Here is a 10,648-nt window from a genome sequence, read left to right on the forward strand (position 1 = left end):
CGCCGTCTCCTCTTCGCTGATGCCGTCCCAGCGGCTACTTTGCCTCTCCGCGCGCGCGCGCGCGGTATATATATATATATATATATATATATATATATATATAGAGAGAGAGAGAGAGAGAAGCGACTGTACGCGCTTATAAATTATTAAACAGGCCGCCGCCTTGTCTGTCAGACTGCGTGTGCTGTATCAAAATTCCAAATTACGAGAGAGAAAGAGAGTGAGAGCTGCAGTCCGGAATCATGCGTCAGGGTGTTTTCGGCCAGAAAATTTATTCAAGCTGCTCTCTGCTCTGCTCCGTTTTCTCTCGCGGCTGCCTCGAAGCAGCGTATGAATACACGAGCGCGGAGGCTCTTTTCTCTTTTGCATAAACAATTTACGCAGGAGGGACGTCATTAAGGAGAGCCTGATGCGGCTAGTTTAGTACTGCTACGCGCAAGATTATGATGCATGAGCGGATATAAGCCGCGTATCGCGCTAGACGGGAAATGTGTGAGTGCATCCAGTCGGAAACAATATTGGAACGTTAGCTCGTGAAAAGTCGAGTTTTTAAATTTAATTTCAATTCGAAAAAAATTTAATTTACGAAGCATCCTTTCACTTTTTTTAATCGTTTCCACTCGTTCGTTTTTAAAGTTTATTATAACGAATTAATTTATACTCATACAATCCGTTGGTAAAGAACACTCAAATAATACGCATCTGCTCCAAAATATACTGTATACATTGCACTCCTTTGAAATCGTAATAAACGTCTCGTAATTTTTCCAGCGCTATAACCTCGTAAATCATCGACTGCAGCCGTGTGCCGTGATCTTCTAAAAAGAGGACAACAACGATGAGCCGACAAAAGGAGAATAAGAAAAAAAGCCTCCTGCTGCCTACTGCACGCTTTGTTGACGGCACGATGAAGAGCTCCGCTTGTTCGCGCGCACTTAGCGCGTAGAGAGCTACGTCTTCACGGAATATGCGGGATCGTATAGGACACGTGCATAGTCTCTTTTCCGCGTTTGGAAATTTATGAGAGTTCAAGACGAGTGTGGGGTCCAGATCGTCCGTAAAACGCCTGGCGTCTCGAGTGGGGATAAAAATAAGAGGTTGAAGGACGGATCGATCGACACAATGGTGAGTTCTTTTATTTGATGTGACTATTGCCGTTCTTTTAACTCTTTTTCGTGTTACATTTATTATATTTCGCGTGAGTCGAGTTTGAATTTTCGAAGTTTTTTTTCTTTGCAATCTTATGTTATACAAAAATCAGCAATTTCCGCCGGATTGAACAAACACCGTCAATTCTAGAGTGGTCAGTCTTCGTACATCGGCGGTGCCTCGTAAGTCATTTAACGCGGTGCGCAAAGCACACGAGACAGGCTCAATTACACGCTCGAGCAAAAATCGTTGAAGCCGGCCCCGTGTATGCACAGAAGCTTCCTCGTACGACGTGAGTGGTCCTTCTCCTCCTTCTCGTTGCGGTCGACTCTTTCGCTCAATTCTCGTGATTTATGCGCGAGCAGCGTTCAACGCTTATTTTGTATTTTTGCGGGTCGAGGAGTGGGACATTTTTGTATACTCCCGTGTCATTGACCGAAGTGGCCTATTGTTCGCGTTCTAGTTATTAGTTGGTAAGAAAAAAAACACTTAATGATCTTAAGAATACCTTCAAAGAAGGAATGCACAAGAAATAATGCAATTATTTTCTTCTATTCTCTCAGCATGCCACAGCCGAGAAAAGGAGCGCAGCTCAAACCCAAAACGAGAAACAATGAGTCCTGTTGATGGGGTCTACATTTTAATGAAGTCGGCAAGTTCCCGGTAGCGCGCAGGAGCCCGTATAGCCGAGTTGCGGCTGCATAGCGCGCGCCACCCAACCAGCAGTGATTTCTACTAAGCGATATCCTTCTTAACACAAAGCAGCCTTCATCTTCTCCCGTCCGGGCGCGGCTGCTGCTGCTTCTTCGTGAGCCCGCAGAAGGTCTCGCTCTCGTGATGCGCGCAACCCTCGAACGATCGGCTGCGATAAGGGTCGAGTCTTCGACTCACTGTGTGGAAAGGTACGTATATAGGTGTATAATGCACACCTGTGCACTGAGTTAGATAGTGCGGAGAGGAGATTGTTATTATGAGGATATTGATACTGAGAGCTACAATTGCTCGAAAGAGTGGTGAGGATTCATTTTTTACGCTGATGTATAATAGCGGGATAGTTAAAAAGTAATTTGCATAATGATTCTTGATACGCAGGATCAAGCGTATTCAAACCAGCTGACTTAAATGGGCGTTATCAGAGCGGGGGATTAGAAGTTTGATGGATGTTCTTGTTTGAGCGCACGCTCTTTAACGCTGATAAACGCGCTTTTTAAAACTCAATCCATTTTCTAATTTGCATCAATCTTATTAGGATATTTTCTCTTTGCAATAGCGATTGAAGCAGTACATGATTGTGGATAAGCTAGGCATCTGCAGAGGGGAGGAAGATCTCAGAGTTGGGAATTTTACTTTTGAAAAGGTTAGCGAATTCAGGTATCTGGGTACGACCATAAATGATAGAAACGAGATTAATGTCGAAATAAATAAGAGACTCCATTCGGGTAATGCTTGCTTCTACGCCGTGAGTAATTTACTTAAGTCGAGGCTGTTGTCTAAAAACGTTAAAATAAGAATATACAGGACAATAATACTGCCGGTGGTTCTGTACGGGTGCGAAACGTGGGCTCTCACTAAGCAGGCGGACAACCGTTTTAGGGTATTTGAAAATAAAGTCTTGCGAAAAATATACGGGCCGAAGAAAGATGAGGAAACCGGCGAATGGAGGAGACTACACAATGATGAGTTACACAATCTGTACGCGTCACCAAATATTAACAGAATAATAAAATCGCGCAGATTGGGATGGGCAGGGCACGTAGCGAGAATGGGAGACGACCGTACGGCAGCGCGTGTCATGAAGGGCAGGCCGATGGTAACGCGACCTCTAGGTAGACCTAGACGTAGATGGGAGGACAACGTAAAAGCGGATCTAGTAGAAATAGGACGGGTGGGTGTCGATCGGAGAGGTGCATCTTGGGTGGGGTTGACACAAGATAGGGCAGCGTGGAAGGCTTGCGTAGATGAGGCGATGAACTTTCAAGTTCCAAATGCCATGTAAAAAAAAAAAAAAAAAAAATAGCGATTGAAGCCTGAGCAAACACGCAACATCATTACCTTGCATTGCTTGCAAAATTTTTGTGCAACTAGCTTCCTATACAAGAATCCTCGCTACCTCTTCTGAGAATAAATCTAATTTAAGTTGTTAGCAAAAGGTGTACATCTCAAGCTTCGCAAGCAGGAAGAACCATCTTAACGCAGACGCGAATGTTAAACCGCAACCGAAGCGAATCTCGAAGCTCGCCTCCCTCTCGTCTTATTACGCACGTAGAGCTTCGCTTAAGAGTACGCACACGCGCGCATCCCTTCTCTGCTCTCGTTCCAAGGAGGAAGATCCAATCAGATATGCACGCACGCGCGTTTTCGCATTTCCGAGACCCCCTTGTGCAGAAGCGTCTTCATATATACGGCTATACTGGGTAAACTCTCGCTGGGGATAGAGGGGGTGCGTTACGTGTCGTCGTTTCTTTCAGCGTAGAATCTTCGCGTGTGCACAAGAAGTCGGGAGCGGGGTCGATGTATCTGATGCTCGAGCTCCACTTTATCCTTGATATTCGCCCTGCCCGTAATTTTCTTCTCTCCTCTTGTCACACGGAGTTTCGTGTGCCTCTGCTGATCTGGTGACCCGAAAGAAGGAGCTCGACCTGAATTACGGTCACGGCGTCATTGTTTTTCTCCGCCTCTCGCTGACGAAATAGGCGACGGCACAGCAGCTCGATACTTTCAAATAGATTTTCCCGGGATATGTAAGACGGAAATGCCTTGAACAGTATAACAATCGAGTCAGGGCAACATAACACTCAGCAGCCAGCGCCGTTCTTTTTTTATGTCGATTTCCCTCCTCAAATACGATTTGTCTCAGAGTACACGAAAGCTCTCGCGAGATATCTCGAGACGCACACGTATAGAGCGCGAGAGAAAGAGAGAGAGAGAGAGAGAGAGAGAGAGAGAGAGAGAGAGAGAGAGAGAGAGAGAGAGAGAGAGTCCTAAAGCTCGGAGCGCCTCGGACGACATAAACGCGCGGCGTTTTACGGGAAATAGGCTCGAGCTTGCTCGTGGATAAGACGCGTTTTTACGAGGGATTACGAGGTTTACGACTTTTCTCTATCCAGTGCCGTTCGCTCGCTCGCTTCTTCCTCTCGATCCCGCCTCCTCCTAGCTCAAAAGGCCGGCTTATATAGGACGCGCGCGGCGACGGACGGCGTTTTACGATCGGCAGCGCGTTTTGATGGCGGATCCTTCGGATTTCTCTCTCTACTGCTGCTACTGCTGCTGCTGCTCTCCTTTTAACGGCGTATCGGGCCGCGCGATCTGCCGCGTTTCTTCCCCTTTTTTTCTTCCTCGGCCTCGCGCTATACGGTCCGATAAAGTGCAGTACGCTGGGGTATAATGCACGTGTAAGCCCGGCAGTAAAGCTCGGGGAGATTGCGCTGGAGGACAAGCCAATCAAGTGCTTCGAGCGACTTTTCTTTTATTCTCCTTCTCGCTCCATTCGCTCTAATTTATTCGAGAGCGAGCGGCTAGGTAGAGAGAGAGAGAGAGAGAGAGAGAGAGAGAGAGAGAGGGAGAGAGAGAGCCGCTATCGCTCAAACTCTCAGCGAGAGACATAAAAATTTAATTCCTCCAGAAGGGAAGAATGACGTGCCCGCGGCAGCGAACTTTTTGCTTCTCTCTTTCTCCTTTCAAAAGTCGCGAGTTTCTGCGCGAGAGAGGAGTGTGTATATAGTCACCCCTGCGCAGAGCCAGTCTTCTTTCTCCCAGTGAGAGAGAAGCCGACCCTTCGTGGAACTGCGCAGAAGAGGGAGCGCGCGTGTCCACTCCTTTTTCTTTAAAGCCTTCTCCTCGGCGCTTCTCTACTCGCTTTCTTGGTCTTGCGGTGTTTATAATGTATGGAGTAGAGAAGAGAGAGAGAGAGAGAGAGAGAGAGAGAGAAAAAAAGAGATTTCTTTCGCCCCTTTTTCCTTCTTTTTGCTTGCTCATCTCTCGCGGGACGGAACGGACGGATTTTCCTGCAAATCTTTAGACTGGAAGTTTCTGGATTCCTTTCATCTTTTAACTCTGCTTCATAACGTGCTTTTTCTCTGCAATCTGGCAGCTTGAAACTGCATTATTGTGATTATAAAGTAATTTGTGTGTCTGATACAGCGACAAATATTTATGCGCAATTTTCTTGATTTCAGAGTCGATGCACGGACTGCCGCATAAATAACGAGGTACCAAACACGAACAAGCCAACAACAGCACCCACACACTCGGCCGAAAGGACCCGTGACGATTCGGCGTGCAGCAGCAGCAACGGGCCGCAGGAAATCAGATAAAGCGTCGCGCGTGTGTGCAGTTGGCGATTTTAGAGGCGGATTATCCCGCGGCAGCAGCGTGTCGGTACGCGTGTAATGCTTATAAGGCGATCCATCAGCTGCCGCCGGTGCACCGGAGGACCGACCGGCTATTTCAACTCTTATAACGAGATGGTGAGGTTCACCTCCAGGATCGTACTTTTTATTTGTTTGATGATGTTGGCGCTTTGAGATTATTTTTATTGAAGTATATCAAACTTAACAAAAAAAAAAGATCTCTTTTGCAAAGGTATGAAAGAATATAATCCGTGAAAATTGAAGTCTATACGTATAATGCGCAGAAGCAAGGGCAAAGTGTCGAAAGATCTTTCGGATGACTTGGTGCCTCGAGTAGCGCTGGGGTTTCTGCCGCCGCTACTGCGCGAAGCGGCGTCGGGCAGGCAATCTCTGTCCGTGTTAGATAACGATACCCCGACGCAGGGGAGTAGCTTTTCATCTTACTAAATCACTATCCCTCTCTCGCTTCTTGCTTTTCCCCTCTGCCCCGCTTCTAAAGCGACGGCGTGCAATCTATATATCTATTTTCGCGATGAAACCGGCTCTGCAGAGGCGCTGGGGAGGTCAGAATTACGATTGATTGGTGTTCTATAGAATTTTTTTCCGGATCTTGAGAGTTATTATTATATATGAAAGCAATGCTAGCCAGCTTATCGCGAGTTAATTTCGATTGTTATTTTCTCTACGCATTCGTCACCAGAGGAACTCCCGTATAAATAGCAACGATCAGTTACTCGGTGCGCACGCCGTACGCCCCGGTGATCCTTATAAATTACCATTTCCACCTTCTCAAAAAGACGACACTCGTCCGGCCTGAAAATCTTCAGCTCGCGCGCAGGCGCCCGTCGCCGCCCTCATCGCTCTCCTTTGTTTGCAATCCCATATCGATTTCTGTAATCTCTCTCCTTCTCTCTCTTTCTTTCCTTGCGCGGCGGGAAAAACAAACGCGAGAGAGAGAGAGAGAGAGAGAGAGAGAGAGAGAGAGAGACTGGAAAAGCGGGGGCGAGAGCTTACACCCTCGACCAGTGACGTCACTGGGCCATACATCAAATCCTTATCAGTTCGCTCGCTCTGGTTTTCTCTTCCTCCTACTCTCTCTGGCTCTCTCCCTTCTCTCGCCGAGATGGAACAAAGCTATAGCAGCGCACGTATATAGGCGCCGGGATTTTCCGGGTTGGCCTAGAGCTTTAAAAGACGCGAGTCTATTTACGCTCGCATCGCGTTGTAATTTTACTACGCCGCGCGGAGCAGACACAAAGGACGAGCTGCGCGCGGTTCTGTGTCAATCCCGGGCAAGGACCAGCTCGCTGTATACATAGCAGTGGCGCATGCACAGAGAGTGAGAGAGAGAGAGAGAGAGAGAGTCGTCTGGTGAGGGGAGAAGGAAAGCAGAGGGAGGGTATATCTGTTCGGAGATAAGAGACGCGGCTCGCAATCTCTGCTCCTGGGCCTCTGTGTATAGGGAGGAAGCGCGCGCGAGCGCCAGCGTATACTATATACCTACTCACCCTTCTCTCTCTCTCTCTCTCTCTCTCTTCCCCCAGAGTAAGGAGGAGTAAGAGGAGGAGGTAGGAGGAAGGGGTTGAGCTGCGTCGCCTAGCAACGCGAAGGGTGCGCGCCGCGGCAGTATAGATCGCTATCCGAGCTCCTCTCGCTCCGCGCGAGGGCGGGCTGCTGCTGCTGCTTCTGCTGCTCCGCAAGATGGCTTTATTACCCGGCGCGCCGAGAGGGAGAGAGAGAGAAAGAGAGGAAATGACTTTCCACGCGCTCCCTCTCTCTCCGTCTTTCTCTCGTGCGCTCGAGAGGAGTAGATGCCGCCGCCGCCGCCGCTTCTTCTGCGCGACGGATTTATCGCCCCGCTAATACGCTGCGCGAGTTATACTACTTCTATTTCTCCTGAGCGAGATGCCTCTGTGTGGCTGCTCGTCGGCTATGGCTGTAGTATATGGAGGGCTTCTGGAGGTTTCTCGGCCACAGAGTCGTATAGGCACACGATGCGTGGTTCTCGTTCACCGAGAAGTATTTTCGGCCGGTCTTACCGGTCCCAGAGTCGCTCTACTGGCTGTCGATTCCGTCCCGACAAAGTTTTTCAAATCTGCGCGATACGTACACGCGATCGAGCGGAATCTCATCGGTTATCGCAGCTTTCTGCCGACGAGTTATTTCTCAAGCCGAACACACACATACAGGATTCAATACTCCCGGGGGAATCAATCCCCCAAAACACATAGAGAGCGCCTCCAGCCATCTAAATATATAATTCCCGGAGCTTGCCTGCACTTGGCATGCAGCTCCGTCTGAACTCGCTCGTCGAAAGCCCTCGTCTCTCGATAAGCCAGAACCCCGCTTCAGGATACACATAACGCGCGCTGCGAACAGCCTCGAAGAAGCTCGTCTCGGGCTAAACGCCTCGCTCCTTCCCTCATCTCGCGGCTCCGGAAATTACCTCGGGCTTCCATCTCCGGTGTTGCGCAGAGCTTCTCTCTCTCTCTCTCTCTCTCTCTCTCTCTCTCTCTCTCTCGCTCTCGCTCGCTCGCACTGACTCCCGCGTATATAGTTATTATTAAAGTTCGCCCGCATTCGCTCGCGCTCGTCCTGGTTCGCGCGGGTTTACTCGCGCGGCGATAATGGCATTCGCGCGTGCTCGAGACAAAGCCGATCTCTCATCGACTACACTGGAAGGGAGGGCCAGAGGAGATGGAGGATCCGCGAAGCTGCTGAGGTGATTCGCGAGAGCTCGTTGTTTGAGAAACTAATTTCCAGGAGGGAGGGAGGGAGGGAGAGAGAGAACGAGGGATAGGTTCGTGGGCGAGAGATTGTGCTTGAGGGATGGGGGCGAGCTGGACGGTGACTGAGGCGACTTTTTCTTCCTTCATTTTTCGCTTCGGAATTAAAATGGGATATTTTCTTATCTAACTGGAGCAACCCGTCAGGTCTATCTGTCAAGCAGTTGGCCAATCTCCACCCCGGCGTAAATAAAAATCTCCTCGAACCAGTAATAACCGCCGCGATAATCCGCTCGAGAACACAACCACCCGAATAACATTTCACTTCTCTCTCTCTCTCTCTCTCTCTCTCTCTCTCTCTCTCTCTCTCTCTCTCTCTCTCTTTCGCGACACGCCACATGCCAAGACGACATTACTCCCGTACGCCGCAAATACACTGCGTGAGCGGTAAATCACGTCGCTCGCACAGCCCGCGCATAAATAAACAAAAGACGTCTTTATCGGCCGCGAAGCCGAAGACATCTAATACCCTTTTGGAAATGGCCTCTCGCTCGCTCGCATAAATCTTTCAGCGGCAACCGCACGCGTTACGTACACGGAGCCACATTTTTTTTTCGTTAAATTGGCGATGATATCGGCCGCGGCAGCTTGCACTAGCCATATAGTGTGTGTACCGCGCGCACGGGAGAAAGGACAGCAGCGCCGGCAGTCTCTCGCGGTATCATGAATAATAAGAGCACAGAGCTGGAGCCGATTTATCGTGCGCGCTGCATTAGAATAAAAGCCGCGGAGTTATCTTGATTTTTGCGGCGAGTCGATTGAAATGAGGCAAAACAAAGGATCAAATGAGCTGGTGGAAGGAGGTGTGTTGCATTGTATACACTGCAGTGTACACGCGGAGTAATCCGAGAATCGAGGAGGCTTCGCGAGGAGTGAGAGGGAGAGAAAAAAGGTCTTGTATATGGAAAGGCTGGGATTAAGACATTCGCAGCTAATAAATCCGTTAGCGCCGCGAGCGATTCCCGGTGCATCACGTTTTTCACGCGATTCCCAAACGCGAGGTATACGTGTACACCTTGTGTACTACTTTGGGTTGGTATAGCTTCTACAGAGATAATAGAGTCGAGGCGGAAAGAAAAATGGAATTGTCATGCTGGAGAGAAATACTGTTATTAGGCAATGAGAGAGTTTATGTTTGCATTTATCTGGACTAGCTGTGGATATAATGGCTCTGTGCGAATGTGAATGTATCACGCGCCGTGCGCTCTGTATACGCGAGATCAATGCATCGTAAATCATATTCCCTCGCGAAGTTCTCGATTTTACTCGCGAAACTCTTGAGGAGGCGTCGTAAATCATTTGAAAATTATTCGATTTCAGTTTGGCTTTACCGCTCGCGGGCTTGAAACGTGTTTATTTGTATTGCGGTGAATTTTTCTTTGCACTTTTCGGCGTGAGAGTATTTCAATTGTTCGCGTTTGGAAAAATTTGACAAAGTTGCGCAAGAAGACCCTGCAGGCACTCGTAACAACACATTGGCTGCGCTCTGTTTCTAAATCTGCAAGCTGAAAACGCAAAATTCAGCGACGCCACACTTCGTGCCCCCTTATTGTACTCCAAGTCCTTGCTATATACTAACGGGAGGTCTGCACAGTGTCATCGTGTTCTCTTATTAGAGAGAACAATGCATGACTGAGCTAATTAGCTGATTGTCTGTCTTAATACCCGGCTCGTAGCTAAGAGAACCGTTAACGAAAGAAATCCTGCGCAATATACTAAAACAAAACAAAGAATAATTCATATTTAATTCCAACGTTTCACGAATAAGAAAATTAATTTTTATTCTTATGTTTTTAGATAGAAATGATCACCTGACAACAGCAGGAAAATCTACACACCATCAGCATTGACCTGCGTCGCATCGCTGCCAGCACCCATGCCAACAAAACGTAAGTGTCCCCAACTATTTTATACACTACCATTCGCAATACAAGCTTCGCAACTACGTACAACATTCCCTTTTTCAAAAATGAAGAAAGGAAGCTCGAGTCTGCTGCACTTACGACGATCCCTCAATGGCTCTCGGTTACCTCTTATTATCATACCCCGCCATATCGGGCGAAACGCTCTGCTCTGTACTCGCGCGCAGGTGGGGCCGCGAGTGTTCTCCTCGCATCTCGTTCTCTTTTTTTCCTACTTCTATACTCTCGCTCTGCCGGCGCTCTTTTCGCAGAAGCGCTATTACGCCGAATGCGCTCGCGAGCGAGCGTAAGCCGAGCCTTATGCAAATTCGCGCTCGTTTCTGCCTCCTCGCCTTTTCTTATTCTTCTCGTTTCGCTCCCGCTCTCTCTCTCTCTCTCTCTCTCTCTCTCTCTCTCTCTCTCTCTCTCTCTCTCTCTCTCTCTCTCGCCCCCCTTTTTGCTT

The 10,648-nt window shown here is 48.6% G+C and overlaps 1 long non-coding RNA gene across 1 annotated transcript; it reads left to right on the forward strand.

Annotated features, from left to right (window-relative positions):
* The first annotated feature begins 1,718 nt into the window (after positions 1-1,718).
* LOC116416813 lies at positions 1,719-10,178 on the forward strand. Its single transcript, XR_004227145.1, has 3 exons — positions 1,719-2,051; positions 5,325-5,615; positions 10,082-10,178. It is a non-coding gene; the product is annotated as an uncharacterized LOC116416813 (long non-coding RNA).
* The last annotated feature ends 470 nt before the right edge of the window (positions 10,179-10,648 follow it).

The sequence above is a fragment of the Nasonia vitripennis genome, chromosome 1, assembly GCF_009193385.2.
Source record: "Nasonia vitripennis strain AsymCx chromosome 1, Nvit_psr_1.1, whole genome shotgun sequence".
In the NCBI taxonomy this organism is placed as follows: domain Eukaryota; kingdom Metazoa; phylum Arthropoda; class Insecta; order Hymenoptera; family Pteromalidae; genus Nasonia; species Nasonia vitripennis.